Raw genomic sequence first — 24,375 nt, forward strand, 5'->3', positions numbered from 1 at the left:
CCATCTTTGCTGTCTATGTTCTGTATTCAGGACCAAAGTTTCACATACGCCATTTCATTATACCTTGAGGGCTATCTTTGTATCTTTCTAAAGAATGATATACTGTGATTTATTGTACCTTGCTTTTGTTTCAATAAACAAATTGAAGAAAGAAGCCTAAAGACCATGTGGATCTACAGTAAATAGGACCAAAACTATTCTAGGCAAAACTATTTTTTACTATTTTCATTAGTACAGAAAATATCAAATATCCACTCTATAGCCATACAGAGTATGTAAGTCATGAACTAAACCAACAACAGTTTAAACATGAATGTAATATTTATTAGTGAGTGCAATTTTAATAAAATTTACATTACAACTAGTAAGCTATTAAAAATGACCACCATTGTTTGGTCTTTTTTTGTGTGTTCAATGTAAACTTGCACACCCATTCATCTTAATCAAGTAATCTTGATTAATCTTAATTATTAAAGTTTTCTTGTGCTGTCATATTGGCATTAACTTGTCATTTTATTCATTGATTCAGAAAACTAGGTTTTCAGACACAATACCAAAACAGAATGTCAAAGGAAGTCCATACAGTCAACAGAGCTGTGAAGGAGGTGATGCAGAGGTTGTATAAAAGACAATATTTCTCTATTAATGACTAGAGAATAAAAAAGTACTCAACGCATACACACAGCAGAGGTGCCATAATGGTAGCATTATACAAGAGAAACTTGTGACATTGTGTCTCAGTGATGGATCTGGTTCCTCCAGTAACAAAAGGCTGAACATTATATAGGCACTGAGTGTATCTGTAAGTACCATGTGCTTTACATATAAAGTAGACTTGGAAGCAACCCACATAAGTGCTGAATATCAATTAAAAAGAAGGCCTGAAAGGGTTTGATGTCCTTACCTTTGGTTTTACTTGGAGATTTTTTTGAGCTAGAGTTCTAATTAGAGCAGGGTTTCTCAACCAGGTTTCCATGGAACCCTAGAGTTCTTCCAGAGAAGCAATTTCTGCCTCTCCAATAAGTTCTCACTGACACCATTGACCTTTTTAGCTATCTGTAATGGGGGTAATTCTTCCCAATGACCACAAGTGTAAGGAGCAATTTTCCCACTGTCCATCATGCTTGTGTATCATGAGTTGTAGATATAGTAATTTTTAGCAGGGGTTCCCGAAGTTGTTTCAAGGGCTCCTCTGTGTTGAAAAGGTTGAGAAAGGCTGGGTTAAAGGGTCACATTAACATGTGTGTAAAGTCATTTTTTTTTTACAGCTATCACTGGCCAAATGTGTTACAGAACAGTTAATCTACTACCAGAAAGGTGACGTCCAATTTGCAGAGGCATAGAAAGTTTTATTTTCCCAGAAAAAAAGACAATTATGAATTATTATTTATTATATAGAATTATTAACCCATGTGGCGATCACTGGAGTAGCGGTGTCTACTTTTTCCAGTTGTCCAGGAGCATCGGCCAGGTATGGAATATGCGTAGCTACATTGGGCCAAGTTGGACCAATGTAACTATGCAAAAATATACAATGTAAAAATATACTATGGGGTAGATTTACTAAAACTGGTGGACTCGGAATCTGGTGCAGCTGTGCATGGTAGCCAATCAGCTTCTAACTTAACCACTTCAGCCCCTGAACATTTTACCCCTTTAATGACCAGGCCATTTTTTGCGATACGGCACTGCGTTACTTTAAGGTCGTGCGACGCTGTACCCAAACCTTTATTGATTTTTTTTAACTAGTAATGGAGGCGATCAGTGATTTTTAGTTGGACTGCGACATTGTGGCGGACAAATCGGACACCTAACCGTCACTTTTGACACTTTTTTGGGAACCAGTGACATTATTACAGTGAGCAGTGCTACTTATATGCATGTTACTGTACTAATGATACTGGCATGGAAGGGGTTAACCTCATGGGCAATCAAAGGGTTAACTCTGTTCCCTATGAGTGTTTGCTTACTATGGGGGGGTTGCTCTGACTGAATGAAGACAAAGATCGGTGTTCCTCTGCTTAGCAGGAAAACAAGATCTTCATCTTCTCCCCTGTCAGAACGGCGATCTGGAGGAAGAAATTGGTGGCTGCACACCGAAGTAGCAAAAAGTCCCATTTCACTACCAATTTCATTTGGTAATGAATAAGCGCAATGTAACTGTGTGAAACGCGTCTATCTGCTACCATCCTGTGGTGTCATATCATGTTTTATTGAAGAAAAATAAAGGGGCTTTTTGCTACTTCGGTGTGCAGCCACCAATTTCTTCCTCCATACTTGACCCGAGACTTGCATCCATGGGAGGAGTCCTCCCCGCAGCTCAACTGGAGCGGTGTTTTTCTTTCCTATAGAACAGCGATCTGCCTTGTTTACATAGGCAGATCGCCGTTCTGGGTGGCCGGCGGACCCGCCGATGGGCATCCCCCTGTGTCCAATCAGCGAACGATCGCGCCCCCCAGTGGCTATTGCACGAAATGACATACGGGTACGTGATTTTGCACAATAGAGCTGACCTGCCGACAGTAACTATGCAGTAGGCGGTCAGCAAGTGGTTAAGCTTTTTCAATCAAGCTTTGACAATAAAACCTGGAAGCTGCACTAGATTTTTCCACCTTTCAGTTTTAGGAAATAACCCCCTATGGCTGGAATTCTTCTTTAATACTATATGCATGATTTATTAATTTATTATTGTGCCTTAGCCACTAAAATGTGTCAAGGGGTGGAGGTTGGAAAGCACAAACCTAAAGAAGTGGAAGCTTTAGAAGTAGGGGAATCGTCCTTCAAAAATGAATATATACGTTTAACTATCAGAGCCTTCAATGTGCAGTTAAGACTAATGTAATTACCTTTCTAGGCAGTTATAAAGACCTCTGCAATCACTCAACAGAAGTAATGTGACTCCTTAATCTGCAGTGACTTTCTACTCATCAGTACAGTGGAGACCTACACAAAGCTGTTCAGCATACACACAACACATCTGCCGGTCCTGTGAGCTCTTATTTTGACACTCAAGTTGCAGAAACATAAGATCGTCTCAAACCCCAGCAGGCTTTTTCATAGTCATGACAATGGTCGCTCTGTATCTTGAAACTGAGACGTCGAATGCAGCATTCAGAGCCACGACACATCTGTGAGGAAGAGGGAAAAAAAAAAACATTTTAAAGCCTCAGAGTTTATTGTGTTCCGAGTGTGGGGAGGACATCTGCTCAACAAATACAAGTTATGAAGTGAAATTTTATTTCATGACCTGCCAGACCTTCTGGGGCAAAACCCATATTGTTACAAAAGCAGAAAATGTATGAAAAGGCCTGTTAAGACCACAAAGCTGCTACAAATTCGGAGACAAAAAAGTTATGGCAGGCAATAAGTGGAGAAAACTGGAAACAGATTGGGCTTTGATTAATCATGTATACTGGAGTAACACACTAATACATTGAGGGGTATCTGACTGATGAGGGTCCATGTGTTAGTTCCTGTACTATGAAAGAAAGCATACACTAGATTGTCAAAAGTATTGGGTCACATGCCTGTACACACACATGAACTTTAATGGTATCCCAGTCTTAGTCCGTAGGGTTCAATATTGAGTTGGCCCACCCTTTGCAGATATAACAGCTTCAACTCTTCTGGGAAGACTGTCCACAAGGTTTAGGAGTGTGTTTATGGGAATGTTTGACCATTCTTCCAGAAGCGCATTTGTGAGGGCAGGCACTTATGTGGAAGAGAAGGCCTGGCTCACAGTCTCTGCTCCAATTCATCCCAAATCTGTTCTATTGGGTTGAGGTCCGGACTCTGTGCAGGCCAGTCAAGTTCCTCCAGTCTCCGCTCGAATTCATCCCTAAAGGTGCATTGCGCACCGATGCGCAGTCATGTTGGAACAGGAAGGGCCATCCCCAAACTGTTCCCACAATGTTGGGAGCATTGTGGGAACATTGTTGGTAAACTGTCCAAAATGTTTTGGTATGCTGTCGCCTTAAGAGTTCCCTTCACTGGAACTAAGAGGCCAAGCCCAACCCCTGAAAAACAACCCCACAACATAATCCCCCCTCCTCCAAATGATTTGGACCAGTGCACAAAGCAAGGTCCATTAAGACATGAATGAGCGAGTTTGGGGTGGAGGAACTTGACTGGCCTGCACAGAGTCCTGACCTCAAACCCGATAGAACACCTTTGGGATGAAATAGAGTGGAGACTGTGAGCCAGGCCTTCTTGTCCAACATCAGTGCCTCACCTCACAAATGCACTTCTGGAAAGAATGGTGAAACATTCCCATAGACACACTCCTAAACCTTGTAGACAGCCTTCCCAGAAGAGTTGAAGCTGGTATAGCTGCAAAGGGTGGGCCAACTCAATATTGATCCCTACGGACTAAAAATGTGATGCCATTAAAGTTCATGTGTGTGTAAAGGCAGGTGTCCCAATACTTTTGACAATATAGTGTATGTGTATAGTAAGTGCATGTGGGTATAAACAATGCCTTTTTAATGTTTGAAATATAAAAAGCCAATAATTCCCAGTAGCTCCAGCACTTGCTGATAGTAATAAAGAGTTTGCCATCTTCTGTGAAAAAAGCAATGGCAAGGGGGGCTTATTTCTTGGATCGGATGGTGAGGGTATGGTAAAGTCAGTTCACTCTTAGCTCACTTTTAGAAAGATAAATGTACTGGCAGGGCACATGATTAGGATCTACAGACCAAATACAAATAAGGATCTGTAACCATGAATTTTTAAATTGTTGCAATGTACAGTACAAATGGCATTCAAGTCAAACCGGGACTTTTAATTTTACAGGTATAAAAAGGGATGCTAGCGTGGCAGTACTAAATGCAGTAGTAAGTGGCAAGTGTGTCCTATTACTGATAGGAGGCGCACGTGTCGCCGGCCAGTCCAGAGACCGTTAATCAAGATGGCAGACAACAGTGTTAGTGAGTGCAAGAAACAGCATGTGGTAATGAAGTTTCATGTGAATGAAGGTGTAAATGAAGGATATCTACAGAAGGCTTCAAGCACAGTATGGTGATGAGATACTCAGCCACAGTAAGAAATTGGAATGGTGTAAAATATTTCAAAGATAGCCGTATGTCCGTCAGTGACGATACCGGCCTTGGTGGTTTCCAGTCCACAGCAGTCAGTCCTGTGAACATTCAGCGTGTGGAACACCTGATCCTGGATAATCGACGCATAACCTTGTGAGTTCCCACCGCTCCCACCTTTCTGTGGGAACGGTGACCACAATCTTCACGAAAATTTGCATTTTTGAAAATCCTGTTTTTTTAAAACTTCCTTTAAAAGACCAAGCTGTGCTGCAAAAGGGCCAGTTAGAGAGTTGAGATATACAATGATAGGGTGTGCCTACACTGGTTGTCAAGCATCTATGGTAGTAAGCCCTTGCTGATCACCAACTTGGGGTTCCCCAGGGTGCGGGGCTCCAAGCCCCAGCCCGATTCCTCCCCAGAGACCCTGATGATAGGGGATGGACTTGCAGCGAGCTGGAACCAGGTTGTGGCCACCAGGTACACCCAGCTGAGGATGCAGAGTCTACTCGTGTGTGCAGAGTACAAACGGCAGGAGACAACAGGAAATCCAGCAGACAAGCCGAGATCAGGATGAGGAGCAAAAAGCACAGACAGTGAACGAATCCGGGATCGATACACGGGTAGTCAGGCACAGGATACACAAGTAGCATGCGGCAGGGAGCTCAGAGATCAGTGACGTTGCTCAGGCAATGTGGGTTACACTGAGCATGCCTTATATAGGCAGGCAAACTAGGAGGTGGACCAGGAAGTGATGGAAGGGAAGAAATAAAAGTCCACAGAATAGTTAGAAATGCCCATAGGTGAGCACAGCCAAACCACACTGGTGAAAGGAATCAAGTTAGGAAAGGCACTGCAGAAAGGAGGTAAGCATACACAGGCAGCAAACTGCAGGCTAACTTGGGACACTGGTCAGCTTTTATGCATTTAGTTAAATCCTTTATCCCAAAAAAAAAAAAATACAAAAAAAAGTTTTGGTAACTGCTTTAAAAGTGTTAGCTGAGGTCGGGCTTTGATTTGTTAGTCACTCATGTAAAGTACACCTAACACTACCTTCTCCACACAGTACTGTTGTCGAAAAGTGTGTCACCTCCACAGATAGAGGAGCCACCCTACCACAGGAAGTGTTTTACTGGCCAGATCACCATGGGAAAAAAAACTAAAAAAACTGAATACTAATGTAGTCATGACACCTAAGGATTGGTAAGCTGCAATAGATTATATTTCTGTTTTGGATTTAGATATGCTTTAAACCTTGATGGTACCAAAGGCCAAAATGTTGGTCCAGACTTGAATGGATTTTTAAGTTTAGGGGTAGCCAAATCAGACAGGCCCCTATCTCACAGGTCCTGTGCGTTAACAGCCAGGCTATGAAAGCCAGCAACTGAGAAGCAGGTTAACTGGTCCTTGGGACAGAAGATCTGAGGGCTTAAACACCTTGGGGTGTCTAGACATTGATGACTGAGGAAGTCTGCCTGCCAATTTTCTATGCCCGGGATGTGCACAGTCCGCCATTCACTTGCTGGGATGCTGGCAAGTTTATACCAATAATCTGGGTGAAGACAGAGATGGAAATTCCACCTTGTAAGCTTTGGATTCTGGACCCAAAATGTCCAAAATGAAGGTCGCCAGATGTCCCCCACTCCAATAAGTGGGGAAGTTCTCTCATTGTGAAAAGGAGGACTTGTTCATATAGTTGGGGGATTTGAGGGTCCAGGACTTACAGTGGAACAGAGTTCTTGGCTTTGCTTTGGACTTGGAGGCTCAAGAAGAACAAAATAAACTTTTCTTAGTCTCAGAAGTAGAGGGTTTCCTGAGTGAGGTTTTCCTGTATTTTAAGGGTACTGTTTCACCCAGTAACAACCTTATTAAGGTTGTTTAGGGATTTGCCAAAGAGGCATTTCCCAACAAAGGGCATGTGCAAGAGATTTTTCTTTTCTGCAGACCAACACTGAGCCAAAGGGTCCTTCGCAAGTGTACCAAAAGGATGTCTGTTCTGGATATTTAATGTAAAAAATATCCCCTAGCCTGTCAACACCAAGTATGGGCACAGGCATGAGCGCCAGTTGTTGGAAGACAAAAGGACTTGTCAGGATATATCCAGGCTTCAGCGACACAACCTTGGATCAGACAGCTAAGATACGCAGATGGTGAGCAATAGTGAGCATACTGGGTCAGGCCAGCCACCATACCAACCAGACTGCAGTAACAAGTGTATGGGAAAAGATTTGGGGGGTTGGGTACTTTAGTCCAAACTAGTAACACTATAAATTCTGTCAAAGCATGCTCTAGTTGTAAGATGCATGCACTGCATCAAAAACTAATAAGGTCTCCTACATCTGGGAACAGGGTCAGCAGACTGAGTCCCCACAGACCTAATGCCTCCAAGGAGAGATTCCATTCCCCAATGCCCTCAGCTGAGAATGCAGACACAGCTGCAGTTGCATCAAATAGACTCTGTAGGGAGAGTGTTCCTATGTCCCCTGCATTCAGTATAGAGATATTTAGCCATACAATCGGTCATGGTAATAGAAAAAAAAATGTCTCCCTGGGCAATGCAGAGGTGGATGACACTCTTAGAACAAGGCAACTGGACTCAAGTAGGGAGCAAGTGTAACTGGAGATTGAGAGTAAGGAAAGTCTGCAGGGCCGCTCTCTCAGCACTTGTTATTGGACTTGCTTCCAAGCATTTATTAGTGTCCCACGAGGAAGGATAAAGGGTACTCACAACTGGCTGCTAAAGCACAGGGGGTGGTGTTATCCAGCCATCTGCGACTTGCTGTATAGGCACAACAGGGAGACTGTGGGTAAGGAGCATGGCAGTGGTGTAGACTGCGGGAGAACCTAAGAGGGCACGTGCGCATACCAACATAATATAGAATTTGGTCCTGTTCAAGCACAGTGACTTGCAACACAGTAATTGAGCCGCACGGGCTCAGTAAGCCGCATGCATGCTACACTTTTGAATAGAGTCGCAGAGCCCATTCCTACCTAGCCCCTGCAAAACAATGAGTCCCGGGTGTTGTTAACCCATGTGGGAACACTGGAACATAAATGCACACACACCAAGTCCCACATAAAGAAAGGGTAAAGTCCTAACTTACAAGTGTTGGTCCAAAAGTTGCCCCACAGTTACAGGCAGTGTAGACTAAAGTATGCCAAGCAGGGTGCAAGGAACAAATCCCCTTCTAGACTGCCTTCGCCCCTCTGGTAGGCACATTCCATAGAGGCTCTTCAGGGAGTGGCTTTTACCAGGAGGTGCAGCATGGAACTTGACCTGTAAAGCACTCCAAGGCAGACTTGCTTCTTATACATAGGCGTCTAGGCAAGCACCTTCAGCAGAGCCCAGTGCTCAAGAACCCATTACAGTTCAACCCCATTTTGTACTTCCAGCGGGGTCCAGGTATAGCCTACATGGCAATGTTAAAGATCAGCCAATTCAGAAAGCTGCAAAATAAGCCCCTTCTAGCTTTGCAACAATTGTAGGAACTTGCTAAAAGGAAAATAGGTTAGGTGCCAATGAATAGAGTCTCCCTAGGGAGTATGCAGGTGGAACCTGTCTTTTTTAAACCCCAAATATCTTGTGGTATCATCAAAAAGTGGTTGATGAGGCCAAGGGCGTATTTACTTTTCCTTAGTACACCATTACATCTAGTGACAATTTGTAAAATTATTGAAAAGGCCAATTTTCCTTGGGTTAAGTATATCACACATTTAACAGTAGGCACTGTTCAAATCTAATCATTGCCTGTTAAAAAATGGTGAATATGTTAATTTCTTTTGAGCGTAATTACTCTACATCAAAAGCAAACAAGATTTCCCAGCTCACTTAACAGCTAGCCTGCAACAAAACCAAATTGGAACTATTTAACAGTGCAGGTTAAAAAAAGAGGGTATAGTTTAACACATTTGCAAACATATGTATGCTAGCTGGTAAGCGAGCTGGGAATTTTTGCTAGTTTTTGAGGTGTGTTGCCCATGTGATCCTTGCTGCAAAGGCTAGTTATAAGTTGGGGTGGTTGCCTTTTGTTTGTAGTTTGTGGACTGGTGTGGGTACACAGGAGATACATTCAGCTGCCACTGTCCCTTGCTGGGTGTTCTGTGTGTCCCTATACCTTTGAGGGGTGGGCTCCCTCCAGGCATACCTGCCCTTAATCTATCCAACTGCTATATATGTGCTCCAATTTGAGACTCAAAATCGTAGGGTTAGGACTTTAGTACACTGGGGTGCCTTGACATGGCCACTGCAGTTTACACATGCACCATATTACCAAAAGTATTGTGACACCTGCCTTTACATATACGCACACGCACACGCTTTAATGGCATCCTAGCCTTAGTCCGTAGGGTTAAATATTGAGTTGGCCCGACCTTTGCAGCTTCAGCTCTTCTGGGAAGACTGTCCACAAGGTTTAGGAGTGTGTCTATGGGAATGTTTGACCATTCTTCCAGAAGCTCATTTGTGAGGTTAGGCACTAATGTTGGATGAGAAGGCCTGGCTCGCAGTCTCCGCTCCAATGTGTTCTTCGGGTTGAGGTCAGGACTCTGTGCAGGCCAGTCACCTCCCCAGCCCCCCCCAAACCCGCTCATCCATGTCTTTATAGACCTTGTTTGTACACTGGTGCACAGTCATGATGGAACAGGAAGGGGCTTTCCCGAAATGGTTCCCACAAAGTTGGTAGCATGAAATTGTCCAAAATGTCTTGGTATGCTGACACCTTAAGAGTTCCCTTGACTGGAACTAAGGAGACAAGCCGGACCCCTGAAAAACAACCCCACACCATAACCCCCCCTCCACCACATGATTTGGACTAGTGCACAAAGCAAAGTCCATAAAGACATGGATGACTGAGTTTGGGATGGAGGAACTGGCCCCCAACAGAGTCCTGACCTCAACCCGTTAGAACAGTGGTTCTCAACTCCTGTCCTCAGGACCCACTAACAGGCCAGGTTTTGTGTATTACCTTGGTGAGATTCAGACTAGAATACTGCATTCACTGAGCAGCAAATGATATCACCTGTGATGTATTTCAGTTATCTTGCAAACCTGGCCTGTTAGTGGGTCCTGAGGACTGGAGTTGAGAACCACTGCGTTAGAACACCTTTAGGATAAATTAGAGCGGAGACTGCGAGCCAGGCCTTCTCGTCCAACATCAGTACCTGACCTCACAAATGCGCGTCTGGAAGAATGGTCAAACATTTCCATAAACACACTCCTAAACCTTGTGAACAGCCTTCCCAGAAGAGATAAAGCGGTTATAGCTGCAAAGGGTGGGCCAACTCAATATTGAACCCTACGGACTAAAATTGGGATGATAAAGTTCATGTGCGTGTGAAGGCAGGCGTCCCAATACTTTTGGTAATATAGTGTATGTTTGCAAATGTATGAGACTAAACCCCTTGTCTAAAGTGAACTGTTAGACAGGGCCAATTTGGTTTTGGTGCAGGCTGACAGGTACGCGAGCTGGGAAATCTTGTGGTTTGTTTTTGATGTGCGTTGCCCTTCCATGTGCTCCTTGCTGCAAAAGCTAGTTATAGGTTGGGGTGGTTGCCATTTGTTTGTAGTAATTGCTTTTTTACATGACTGTATGGTAGCTTGGTTTGATGCGAGCCTGGGTTCCTTAAACTTCTGAAGTGCTTGCTGTCCAAGATCTAAGACCGCAAGATACCTATTGTTACCTTTACCAAATATCATCTTCCGTGCTCCTCTGTGATTTGGTTTGAATTATATTCTGGTCCTGAGTTTGTCCCCCTAATCCATGGTTAAACCCAGCCAACTACCATTCAAATTGTTTCAGTGGCCACTAAAGGCACTCTCATTGGATGGACAGGTGGAGTTTAGCCACCAAATCAAGAAAATTCAGGCCCCCAGTAACAAATTAAAACTAAATCAGGGTGAGTCACATTAGAGCAGCGCTGTTTCTTGGCCGAGGCCGACAAGGCCCAGGCCTATGGCGGCAAAAAAGCCTCTCCCCGAGTTCTGGCTCCACCTCCCACAATAACAGTCCTTGGCGGCTTGCTGTAGTGCCAGTGTTATGAGGCGTACTTGGGAGGGACTGGCGCCCCCATAAAGTGGCCAGACCGGCCGCAGTTCATGCAACTGGCGGAACCTAATTCTCCACCTACCCTCCTCCACGGCATCCTAACTTCCTCCCGGATTGGGTGTCGTAGGAGAAGAGAGGAGGACAAGGGGAACCCCCAGGCCTGAAACTTCAGTCAGTCATAGAAATTCTCATCGTGCAGCCAGTGTATTGTTCTCCTCCTGGGTCTCTATGTGTCCGGAGCTCTGAGCGATGCCATGAGTGCAATGCTGCAGCTGTCTGTGTTTATTGCACAGTTCAGGCATCAGGGAAAGCTTTTCTGTCCTAAGCAAATAGGTATCAGTGCCCTGCAAATAGTCCCTCCTGTAGGGCAGAGCAAGGCCTGCCATTTGGTGAGAACTATTGTGACAGCACTTGTTACATATAGCACTTTGCTTTAGATCTCCATCCCTGCTTGAACATGGGATGTATGCTTAGCTATAGATCTACCATTTATAAAATGTTTCTGTTTCCCACATTTAGTTAATGTCGAGATGTTCTGCAGTAACTTTACTATATAGAACATTCACATTGATTAAAATACAATAGGGGACCCATTGTATGCATTGCTGGGCACCGATGAGACTGCATGGATGGGCACCGGTGAGGCTGCACTGATGGGCACCGATTAGGCTGCACTGATGGGCACCGATTAGGCTGCACTGATGAAGCTGCATTGGTGGGCACTGGTCAGGATGCACTGGTGGGGCTGCGCTGATGGGCACTGGTCAGGATGCATTGATGGGCACTGATTAGGCTGTGCTGATGGGCACTGGTGAGGCAGCAGTGATGGGCTGCATTGATGGGCACTGATGAGGCACAGTTGACAGGGCGGGTCTTAAACAGAAGGGGTGCAGCCTTGACTGGAAGGGGTGGGTCATATTTAAATTAGGAGGTGCACAAGTTAAAGTGGAGGGCCACCCTGAAAAAAAAAAATTGCACCAAAAATCCTAAAAAAAAAAAAAAAAAAAAAAAAAATTTTTAAACTTACCTGAACCCTTGTTGCTAGGCAGTCTTCCTAATCTGCCTCTTCCTATTCCGCGGCGTGTTCTGCTCCTAGCTGAGTGGCCCCGTTGCCTTCTGGGAACTGTGTGTGTTCCCAGAAAAACACGAGGCCATTCACAGATCGCCACGCCGCTCGCGCGTGCGCAGTAAGAAACTGGCAGTGAAGCCACAAGGCTCCACTGCCTGTTTCCCTTACTGAGGATGGTGGTGCCGGGACCCAAGAGCCGAGGAACGGGTCGGCCTCGGGCGGCCGACATCGCGAGCACCAAGGACAGGTAAGTGTACTTATTTAAAGTCAGCAGCTACAGTGGTTGTAGCTGCTGACTTTTAAAAAAAAATTTATAGTGGCCGGAATCCCGCTTTAAGTCAGGCCTAGGGCAGCACAAAACCTAAATACAACACTGCATTAGAGGCTTTGTGTATCTGCACTTAGGCAGGAAGTTTACTTTTAAAATAGAGTACGGTTCACTTTAAAGGGTCCTGGACAACATCTATTCCTGCATCACCACAGGCCCATTTCTTGCCTCCCTGATTACAGCGTGGCTAGTTCTAGACTATCATGTAAACATGAAATAGCTGAAGTCAAGCATGTTCCTTATTTCTTATAATTTTTTTTTCTATGGAATAAAAGCAGAGAGCACCTTTCTGAATAAGAGACTTCATATTACTCAAAAATTCATAGCTTATGTAAGATTAATAGGATAATGTCTACATGATCCACATACCTAGGGAGTAATAAAACTACAAAGACATTTCAACAATCCTTAGTGCTAAACTAACTGCATAGCACATTTTTTTTTTTTTTTTTAAAGAGATTGCAGAGCGTTCTTGGAATCTAGAAGCCCGATTTGCAAAAGCTGGCATTCTTTATAAAAGGATTAATGCAGTCATGGGGTAGCTAGTTGATTATAGGTATAGCAGCTTAAAAACGTCATCGCGCTGAAAATGACCATGACTGAGTAGAAGCCAGCAGCAGCCCACAAATTACACCGAACATTTAGTTTATAGAGAGGGAAAAAATCATCCAGAGTGCTGTCTCAGCTAAGCCTTTCACTTTTCCTACACATCATATGAGTACGCCTAATTTCCATTGCAATTAATTGGGGGAATGGTAAGATCGTCTCCCTTCAAATAATCAGTTCGCTTTCCTCCAGTCTTTTTGGCAGACGTCCTCCATAATAATGAAAACCACAAACCGCTCAGAGACTTTGTGATTTATATCTCTGCTCTTATAATTCCACATTTTCAACTGATGAAAAAGAATATGACACTGAACAATCAGTCCACAGACCAGTAGACTGCCTCTCAATTAAGTTAGCAATGATCTGGCTGTGATGTTCTACTGGAGGAAAAAAACTCTGAAAGGGAAACTCATTTGAGTCCGTCAGCCTTTTATCTTTTCTATGAACTGGACCTCACCACCTTCAAGGGCACCTGTCATAAGAGAAACACATGGACTGCCTGTTTTGACCTTCTTCTGCTAATGTAAGATGACTGGCTGTCATGCTGATCATCAGGGTTAACCACGTCAGCTCCAGAAGATTTACCCCTCTTCCTGACCAGGCCATTCTTTGCAATATGGCACTGTGTTACTTTAACTGACCATTGCGCGACCATCCAACCATCCAAAATAAAATTAATGTTTTTTTTTCCCTCCCTTTTGGTGGCATTTGATCACCACTGCGTTTTTTTATATTCTGCGCTATAAACAAAAAAAAAAAAAACAACAAATTAAAAAAAGTAATAAATACAAAAAAAAATGTATTCTCTATCTATCTATCTATCTATCTATCTATCTATCTATCTATCTATCTATCTATCTATCTATCTATCTATACCACTGGCAACAAAAGTGAATACACTCATAAGTGCCCACAGGTACAATCATTACTTCCCTCTTTCAACTCCACCACTATAGACGAGGTTGCTAAACTACTTGCCAACGTCCACCTTACCACCTGCCCTCTGGATCCTGTTCCCTCGCAAATGCTACGTTCACCCTCTGGCTCTATGCTACACTCTGTAACCCACACCTTCAATCTCTCCCTCTCTTCTGCATCTTCCCCAACTCTCTAAAACATGCACTTGTCAGACCCATACTTAAAAAGCCCTCACTGGACCCATCCAATCTTAGCAACCTACTCCCCATCTCCTTGCTCCCCTTCTTATCCAAACTCCTTGAACATCTGGTCTACAACCGACTGAGCATCCACCTTACTAATAGCCTTCTCGATCCCCTTCAGTTTGGATTTTGTCCTCAACACTCCACAGAAACTGCTCTCCTAAAACTAACAAACGATCTACTAACGGCCAAAACCAATGAACACTATTCTGTACTCCTACTTCTGGACCTCTCTGCTGCCTTTGATACAGTTGACCACCCCCTCCTCCTCAAAAAACTCCATGCCTTTGGTCTCCGTGACTGTATTCTTTGCTGGTTCTCTTCCTACTTATCCAACCGCACCTTTAGCGTTTCTTATAACTCTACTTCCTCCTCTCCTTTACCTTTCTCTGTTGGGGTCCCCCAAGGTTCTGTTCTTGGACCTCTTCTATTTTCAATCTACACCTCCTCCCTGGGTCAACCATCTCTATGCTGACAACACCCAAATCTATTTCTCTACCCCTCAGCTCACTCCCTCTGTCTCCTCACCAATTTACTATCAGATATATCAGTCTGGATGTCACACCACTTCCTCAAACTCAATCTATCCAAAACCAAACTTATACATTTTTCCTCCCAATATGCCCCTCTCCCTTCCCCTAATCTCTCTCTGTCAAAATCGATGGCACAACTATAAGCACATCCCCACATGCTAAGGTTCTATGTGTAGTCCTGGACTCTGAACTCTCCTTTAAGCACCACGTCCAATCACTGTCCAAATCTTGCCCCCTCAACATCTCCAAAATACGCCCCTTTCTAACCAATGACACAACAAAGCTCTTAATTCACTCGCTGGTCATCTCTCGCCTCGACTACTGCAACTCCCTTCTCATTGGCTTACCTCTACATAGTCTATCACCTCTTCAATCCATCATGAATGCTGCTGCCAGACTCATCCACCTTACCAATTACTCTGTGTCTGCTACCCTTCTCTGCCAATCCCTCCACTGGCTTCCGCTCACCCAACAAATTAACTTCAAAATACTAACTACTTACAAAGCCATCCACAATTTAGCCCCCAGCTACATCACTAGCCTAGTCTCTAAATACCTACTCGTTCTCTTCATTCCTCTCAAGACCTTCTGCTCTCTAGCTCCCTGGTCACCTCCTCCCATGCTCGCCTCCAGGACTTTCCCAAAGCCTCTCCAATCCTCTGGAATGCTTTACCCCAATCTGTCCGCGCATCTCCTACTCTATTAGCTTTTAGACGATCCCTGAAAACCCGTCTCTTCAGAGAGGCCTACCCTACCCACACCTAACAACTGTTTTTTCATTTTCTCCATCAGCTCACCCCCCACAGTTATTACCTTTTGTTCCACTTGACCCTCCCTTCTAGATTGTAAGCTCTAACGAGCAGGGCCCTCCGATCCCTCCCGTATTGAAAGTGTACTGTCTGCCTTCATGCTGTAAAGCACTGTGCAAACTGTTGGCCCTATATAAATCCTGTATAAAATTAAGTGAAAATGTCCAAATTGGGCCCAATTAGCCAATTTTCCCTCCCTGGTGTCATGTGACTCGTTAGTGTTACAAGGTCTCAAGTGTGAATGGGGAGCAGGTGTGTTAAATTTGGTGATATTGCTCACTCTCTCATACTGGTCAATGGAAGTTCAACATGGCACCTCATGGCAAAAAAACTCTGAGGATCTGAAAAAAAAAAATTGTTGCTCTATGTCCTAGGCTATAAGAAGATTGCCAGCTTTTTTAACACCTTTTCTGTCACATTTTAAACAGCCTTTTTTTTTTTTTTCTTTCCTTCCATCTACTAATTAAAGTGGAGGTCCAACAGAAAAAAAAAAAAAAAAAAAAAAAAAAAATCGCACCAAAAAAATCCCTAAAAAATTGGAGGAAAGGAAAAGAAAAAAATAAATTTAAACTCACCTGAAATGGCTGTTGCTAGGCAGTCTTCCTAATCTGCCTCTTCCTACACCACGGTGATGTTCTGTCTTCTCCTCCCCGCCTTGTCTTCTGGGGAATGGGGCGCGGTGTGTTATGGGAGCTTTGTGTGTCCCACAACACAACGCATCCCATTCAAAAAGCGCTGCGCGACTCGCGCATGAGCAGTAGGAAACGGGCAGTGAAGCCGTAAGGCTCCACTGCCTGTTTCCCTTACTTAGGATGGCAGTCCCGGAACCCGAGAGCCAAGGGACGGGTCGGCCTCGGGCGGCCGACATCGCGGGCACCCAGGACAGGTAAGTGTACTTATTTAAAGTGAGCAGCTACAGTGTTTGTAGCTGCTGACTTTTAAAACATTTTTTTCGCGGCCGGAACCCCGCTTTAAGCAGAGTGGTTAATTGGTCACAGGTGCTTGAGGCCTATATAAAACTTTCTGTAGAACTCATCTTTGAGCTTGCCACCTTTTTGCTCCCTTAGACCAAGTGGAACTGGACTAAGTGGTGAGTTAAAAACCAGAGTTGAAAACAGGGGGTTATAACAGGACCTACCTATAAGTAGGATCTGAAATTTCATGTTAGTAATTATTATTGTAACCGGAGGGGTAACCATAGACACTGACAAGCCCTGCAAGTGTCAGATTGCATGGGAGATTGAGCAGAACAGTCAAAATTAGCTAACCTGAGTGTTGTGTGTATATGAGTAGTGTGTGTGAATCGTTAGTACCTGTGTAATGTGTGCACCCATTGGCAGTGAGTGCACGTGGTCTGTGTGTGGCTGTGTATTGTCTTGTGAGTACCTGTGTGTTGTACTGCTGAGTATTAGTGTCAGGAAGCTAGTTGTTAGGCAATTTGGACAGGGTCTAAACCCCAATCCTCATTAAAGTAGTAGGTACGATGCCCGACGGGTGTGGAGATGCGACTCGGTGTACATCTTGTGGCATGTATACGTTCCTTGATCATCTGATATAGGGGGCGAATACTGCTGTGCAAAATGTAAGCACATTGTTTCCCTGGAAGCCCAGGTTCTAAATCTAGAGAAGCAACTGTCAGCACTGAAGAACCTCCATACTAAATGAGAGCCGTTACCGTACCTGGCCGGTGCAAGCACAGAGGCGGGTGGGGACAAAGAGGCGCAGGCACTAGAAAAGAGTAGATGGGTGACAGTCAGGAGGGGTAGAGGGGGAAGTGCCAGGGAGGCTGATCCTGGGCTGGAGCATCCCAATAAGTACGCTCCATTGAGTGACATTGGTGAAACAGGTCAGGGACCAGCACTACTGGAGCTGGGGGACTCTCCTAGCTGCCAGGGGAAGAACACCTCTAGTGAGAGTGGGGGGGGGGGAGCAAAGGGAAAGGATAGACAGATTCTGGTGGTAGGGGACTCAATTCTTAGAAGGATAGAGAGGGCAACCTGTGACAGAGATCTGAAGCGCCGAACTGTATGTTGTATACCGGGCGCTCAGGTTCCGCACATCACAGATCTGATGGACAGATTACTGGGAGGGGCTGGGGAAGACCCGGCTGTCATAGTGCACAATGGCACCAATGACAAATTCAGAGGCAGATGGAGTGTCCCGGGAACGATTTTAGGGACTTAGGAGCTAAACTGAGGAAAAGGACCTCCAAGCTAGTATTCTCAGGAATACTACCGGTACATAGAGCCACACCAGAAAGGCAGAGGGAGATTAGGAAAGTAAACAAGTGGCTGAGGAGCTGGTGTAGTAAGGAGGGGTTTGTGTTCCTGGAAAACTGGGCTGACTTCTCAGTCGGTCACCATTTCTATAGAAGGGACACACTGCACCTAACTGAGGAGGGTCTGCTGAGAGTGAAGATGGCTGAAAAGTTAGAGAGGTTTTTAAACTAGGCGATGGGGGGAGGGTCTAGAGGTAGAGGTAGTCAGCGCGAAACATACTCCAGAGGGTGGTATTGGGGGCATTAGTGGTAGGTTGACTAAAGCACATAAATCCGAGGGAAGTATAGTAACAAGTCCTACTTGCAATCTCGGACCACCCAATAAGAGGACAGTATGCGACCGGTCTAAACTACGTTCCATGTTCACCAATGCCAGGAGCCTAGCGAACAAGATGGGTGAAATTGAGATACTGTTGAACGAGGAGGATTTAAATTTTGTGGGATTTTCAGAGACCTGATTGGTGGCACTGATGCCCCTAAGGGTGGCATTGCTGGGCATCACTGCAATATACTGGGGCCATCAGTGCCCATTTGTGGGCACTGATTGGCACAGATGGATGGCCATGGGGTACATACCTGGCCATCCACATGTTGCCCCTCTCCCTGGTGGTCCTAGTGGCGATCCCTGGTGGTCCAGTGTGGTCATCTGAGGGGGGCTGCGATGATAAACAATCAGCGCAGACCCAACCTGTCAGGAAAGCCACCGATCGGCTCTCCTCTACTCACGTGTCAGATGCGAGTGAGGGAAAAGCCAATCAACGGCTCTTCCTCTACCACGTGATCAGCCGCGTCCAATCACGGCTGGTCACGATGTCAAAAGAGCCTCTGCCGGAGGCTCTTTACCAAGATCGGTGGAGCGGTGTGTCAGACTGACACACCGATCGCAGCGATGCTCGCCGGCATGTTAACCTGCTGGACGTCATATGACGCCCAGTCAGGATAACTGAACCACCGCTCAGCCGTCATCTGCTATGGGCCGGACGGGAAGTGGTTAAATATATACAGTAAAAAAGGGAGGATGAACCATATTGGCCCCATAAAGATTGAGGAAGGGCATCTGGTTACGAAGGATGGAAAGATGGCGAAGGTATTGAATTTATTCTTCTCTTCAGTTTAAAAAGAATCGGGGGGCTTCATTAACCAAAACTGCAGTGCTTATGCTCGTGACACATCACAGGAAGCACCCTCATGACTAACAGTGGACAGAATTAGAAATAGACTTGAGAAAATTAACATGAATATATCACCGGGACCAGATGGCTTGCACCCGAAGGTACTTCGGGAACTCAGTCAAGTAATTGCCAGACCATTGGTTCCTAATTTTTTACTGACAGTCTACTGACCAGAATGGTTCTTAGCTGATTGGAGAAAAGCCAATGTAGCACCAATATTTAAATAAGGGCCAAAATACATCCCCTGGGAATTACAGACCAGTTAGCCTAACATCAATAGTATGCAAGCTCTTGAAGGGGATGATAAGGGACTATATACAAGATTTTAGTAATAAAAACGGTATCATTAGCAAAAATCAGCATGGATTCATGAAGAATCGTTCTTGCCAAACCAATCTATTAAGCTTCTATGAGGAGGTGAGCTGCCATCTGGATAAAGGAAGGCCTGTAGACGTGGTGCATCTGGATTTTGCAAAAGCATTTGACAGTTCCCCATAAATGTTTACTGTACAAAGTAAGGTCCGTTTGCATGGACCATAGAGTACATGTATTGAAAACTGGCTACAAGGGTGAGTTCAGAGGGTGGTGATAAATGGGGAGTATTCGGAATAGTCAGGGGTGGGAAGTGGGGTCCCCCAGGGTTCTGTGCTGGGACCAATCCTATTTAATTTGTTCATAAAACGTCCTGGAGGATGGGATAAACAGTTCAATCTGTATTTGCAGACAACACTAAGCTAAGCAGGGCAATAACATCTCAGCAGGATGTGGAAACCTTGCAAGAAGATCTGAACAAATTAATGAGGTGGGCAACTACATGGCAAATGAGGTTTAATGTAAAAAAAAGTAAAATAATGTATTTGGGTGGCAAAAATATAAATGCAATCTACTCACTAGGGGGAGAACCTCTGAGGGGGAATCTAGGATGGAAAAGGACCTGGGGGTCCTAGTAGATGATAGGCTCAGCAATCGCATGCAATGCCAAGCTGCTGCTAACGAAGCAAACAGAATATTGGCATGCAATAAAAAGGGGATTAACTCCAGAGATAAAGCGATAAATTCTCCCGCTCCACAAGACTCTGGTCCGGCCGCACCTAGAGTATGCTGTCCAGTTCTGGGCACCAGTCCTCAGGAAGGATGTACTGGAAATGGAGCGAGTACAAAGAAGGGCAACAAAGCTAATAAAGGGTCTGGAGGATATTAGTTATGAGGAAAGGTTGCGAGCACTGAACTTATTCTCTCTGGAGAAGAGACGCTTGAGAGGGGATATGATTTTGATTTACAAATACTGTACTGGTGACCCCACAATAGGGATAAAACTTTTTCGTGTAAGGGAGTTTAACTAAACACGTGGCCACTCATTTAAATTAGAAGAGAGGTTTAACCTTAAACTGCGTAGAGGTTTCTTTACTGTAAGAGCAGCAAGGATGTGGAATTCTCTTCCACAGGCGGTGGTTTCAGCGGGGGGCATTGATAGTTTAAAAAAACTATTCGATAAGAACCTGAATGACCGCTACATATAGGGATATACAATGTAACACTGACATATAATCACATATAGGTTGGACTTGATGGACTTATGTCTTTTTTCAACCTCACCTGCTATGTAACATTGTAGCAAAGTGTCATTCCTTCATTGTTGTCACGTAAAAAGATATAATAAAATATTTACAAAAATGTGAGGGGTGTACGTACATACACACACACACACACACACACACACACACATACCCCCAGCATCTCACAAAAATTAGTACACCCCTCACATTTTTGTAAATATTTTATTATATCTTTTCATGTGACAACACTGAAGAAATGACACTTTGCTACAATATAAAGTAGTGAGTGTATAGCTTGTATAACGGTGTAAATTTGCTGTCCCCTCAAAATAACTTAACACACAGCCATTAATGTCTAATTAACAAATTTGAGTACACCCCTAAGTGAAAATGTCCAAATTGAGCCCAATTAGCCATTTTCCCTCCCCGATGTCATGCAACTCAGTGTTACAAGGTCTCAGGTGTAAATGGGGAGCAGATGTGTTAAATTTGGTGTTATCGCTCTCACTCTCTCATACTGGTCACTGGAAGTTCAACATGGCACCTCATGGCAAAGAACTCTGAGGATCTGAAAAAAAAAAGAATTGTTGCTCTACATAAAGATGGCCTAGGCTATACGAAGATTGCCAAGACCCTGAAACTGAGCTGCAGCACGGTGGCCAAGACCATACAGTGATTTATCAGGACAGGTTCCACTCAGAACAGTCCTCGCCATGGTCAAACAAAGAAGTTGAGTGCACGTGCTCAGCGTCATATCCAGAGGTTGTCTTTGGGAAATAGACCTATGAGTGCTGCCAGCATTGCTGCAGAGGTTGAAGGGGTGGGGGGTCAGCCTGTCAGTGCTCAGACCATACGCCGCACACTGCATCAAACTGATCTGCATGGCTGTCGTCACATAAGGAAGCCTCTTCTAAAGATGATGCACAAGAAAGCCTGCAAACAGTTTGCTAAAAACAAGCAGACTAAGGACATGGATTACTGGAACCATGTCCTGTGGTCTGATGAGACCAAGATAAACATATTTGGTTCAGATGGTGTCAAGCGTATATGGTGGAAAACAGGTGAGGAGTACAAAGACAAGTGTGTCTTGCCTACAGTCAAACATGGTGGTGGGAGTGTCATGGTCTGGGGCTGCATGAGTGCTGCCGGCACTGGGGAGCTACAGTTCATTGAGCATTTGTGGGGCATCCTCAAATGGAAGGTGGAGGAGCGCAAGGTCTCTAACATCCACCAGCTCCGTGATGTCAACATGGAGGAGTGGAAGAGGACTCCAGTGGCAGTGCAGGAAAATAATGGTGGCCACACAAAATATTGACACTTTGGGCTCAATTTGGACATTTTCACTTAGGGGTGTACTCACTTTTGTTGCCAGCAGTTTAGACATTAATGGCTGTTTGTTGAGTTATTTTGAGGGGACAGCAAATTTACACTGTTATACAAGCTGTACACTCACTACTTTACATTGTAGCAAAGTGTCATTTCTTCAGTGTTGTCACATGAAAAGATAGAAAAAAATATTTACAAAAATGTGAATGTGTATCTATATATCTAGCTATATCGAGAGATATATCGAGAGAGAGAGACTATATATATATATATATATATATATATCTCTAGATATAGATATATATCAATATCTCCCTCTATATATACACATACACACTATAATAATTATATATATATATATATATATATATATATATATATATATATATATGACATATATACAGTGGGGACGGAAAGTATTCAGACCCCCTTAAATTTTTCACTCTGTTATATTGCAGCCATTTGCTAAAATCATTTAACTTCATTTTTGTTCCTCATTAATGTACACACAGCACCCCATATTGACAGAAAAACACAGAATTGTTGACATTTTTGCAGATTTATTAAAAAAGAAAAACTGAAATATCACATGGTCCTAAGTATTCAGACCCTTTGCTGTGACACTCATTTTAACTCAGGTGCTGACCATTTCTTCTGATCATCCTTGAGATGTTTCTACACCTTCATTTGAGTCCAGCTGTGTTTGATTATACTGATTGGACTTGATTAGGAAAGCAACACACCTGTCTATATAAGACCTTACAGCTCACAGTGCATGTCAGAGCAAATGAGAATCATGAGGTCAAAAGGAACTGCCTGAAGAGCTCAGAGACAGAATTGTGGCAAGGCACAGATCTGGCCAAGGTTACAAAAAAAAAAAAAAAAAAAAAAATCTGCTGCACTTAAGGTTCCTAAGAACACAGTGGCCTCCATAATCCTTAAATGGAAGACGTTTGGGATGACCAGAACCCTTCCTAGAGCTGGCCATCCGGCCAAACTGAGCTATCGGGGAAGAAGAGCCTTGGTGAGAGAGGTAAAGAAGAACCCAAAAGATCACTGTGGCTGAGCTCCAGAGATGCAGTCGGGAGATGGGAGAAAGTTGTAGAAAGTCAACCATCACTGCAGCCCTCCACCAGTCGGGGCTTTATGGCAGAGTGGCCCGACGGAAGCCTCTCCTCAGTGCAAGACACATGAAAGCCCGCATGGAGAACGCTAAAAAACACCTGAAGGACTCCAAGATGGTGAGAAATAAGATTCTCTGGTCTGATGAGACCAAGATAGAACTTTTTTACCTTAATTCTAAGCGGTATGTGTGGAGAAAACCAGGCACTGCTCATCACCTGTCCAATACGGTCCCAACAGTGAAGCATGGTGGTGGCAGCATCATGCTGTGGGGGTGTTTTTCAGCTGCAGGGACAGGACGACTGGTTGCAATCGAGGGAAAGATGAATGCGGTCAAGTACAGGGATATCCTGGACGAAAACCTTGTCCAGAGTGCTCAGGACCTCAGACTGGGCCGAAGGTTTACCTTCCAACAAGACAATGACCCTAAGCACACAGCTAAAATAACGAAGGAGTGGCTTCACAACAACTCCGTGACTGCTCTTGAATGGCCCAGCCAGAGCCCTGACTTAAACCCAATTGAGCATCTCTGGAGAGACCTAAAAATGGCCGTCCACCAACGTTTACCATCCAACCTGACAGAACTGGAGAGGATCTGCAAGGAGGAATGGCAGAGGATCCCCAAATCCAGGTGTGAAAAACTTGTTGCATCTTTCCCAAAAAGACTCATGGCTGTATTAGATCAAAAGGGTGCTTTTACTAAATACTGAGCAAAGGGTCTGAATACTTAGGACCATGTGATATTTCAGTTTTTCTTTTTTAATAAATCTGCAAAAATGTCAACAATTCTGTGTTTTTCTGTCAATATGGGGTGCTGTGTGTAATATATATATATATATATATATATATATATATATATATATATATATATATATATATATATATATATATACACACACACACACACACACACCACTTTCTGCTATAGAACATATCCAATAAAAAAAAAAAAAAAAAAAAAAAAAGTAAAAAAATTAAAATTCCTTCATTAATTTTAGGTCAATATGTATTCTGCTACATGTTTTTGGTAGAAAAAAAAAAATCAAATAAGTGTATATTGATTGTAGATGCTACAACTTTTGTGCAAACCAAACTATGGGATATATTTATAGAATCTTTAGTTATTTATTTTTTTACTAGAAATGGCAGCGATCAGCAACTTATAGTGGAACTGCGATATTGCAGTGAACAAATTGGACACTGACACTTTTTTTTGGGGGACCAGTGACATTATCACAGTGACTAGTGCTAAAAATATACAGTCACTGTACTAATACTGTCTGTGAAGGGGTTAACATCAGGGGAGATCAAAGGGTTAACTGTGTGTCTAGCTGGTGTT

The 24,375-nt window shown here is 43.9% G+C and overlaps 1 protein-coding gene across 3 annotated transcripts in view; it reads right to left on the minus strand.

The window, feature by feature from the left end:
- Positions 1–302: 302 nt before the first annotated feature.
- The window catches only part of KLHL25 (kelch like family member 25), an 89,674-nt gene continuing 65,601 nt past the window's right edge, over positions 303–24,375 (minus strand). For all 3 annotated transcript variants that reach the window (XM_073618421.1, XM_073618422.1, XM_073618424.1), the window contains one exon: positions 303–3,128. The gene's annotated coding sequence lies outside the window, so the exon portion shown is untranslated. The remainder of the gene's footprint in view (positions 3,129–24,375) is intronic.

Source organism: Aquarana catesbeiana, linkage group LG03, assembly GCF_042186555.1.
Source record: "Aquarana catesbeiana isolate 2022-GZ linkage group LG03, ASM4218655v1, whole genome shotgun sequence".
NCBI classification, from domain to species: domain Eukaryota; kingdom Metazoa; phylum Chordata; class Amphibia; order Anura; family Ranidae; genus Aquarana; species Aquarana catesbeiana.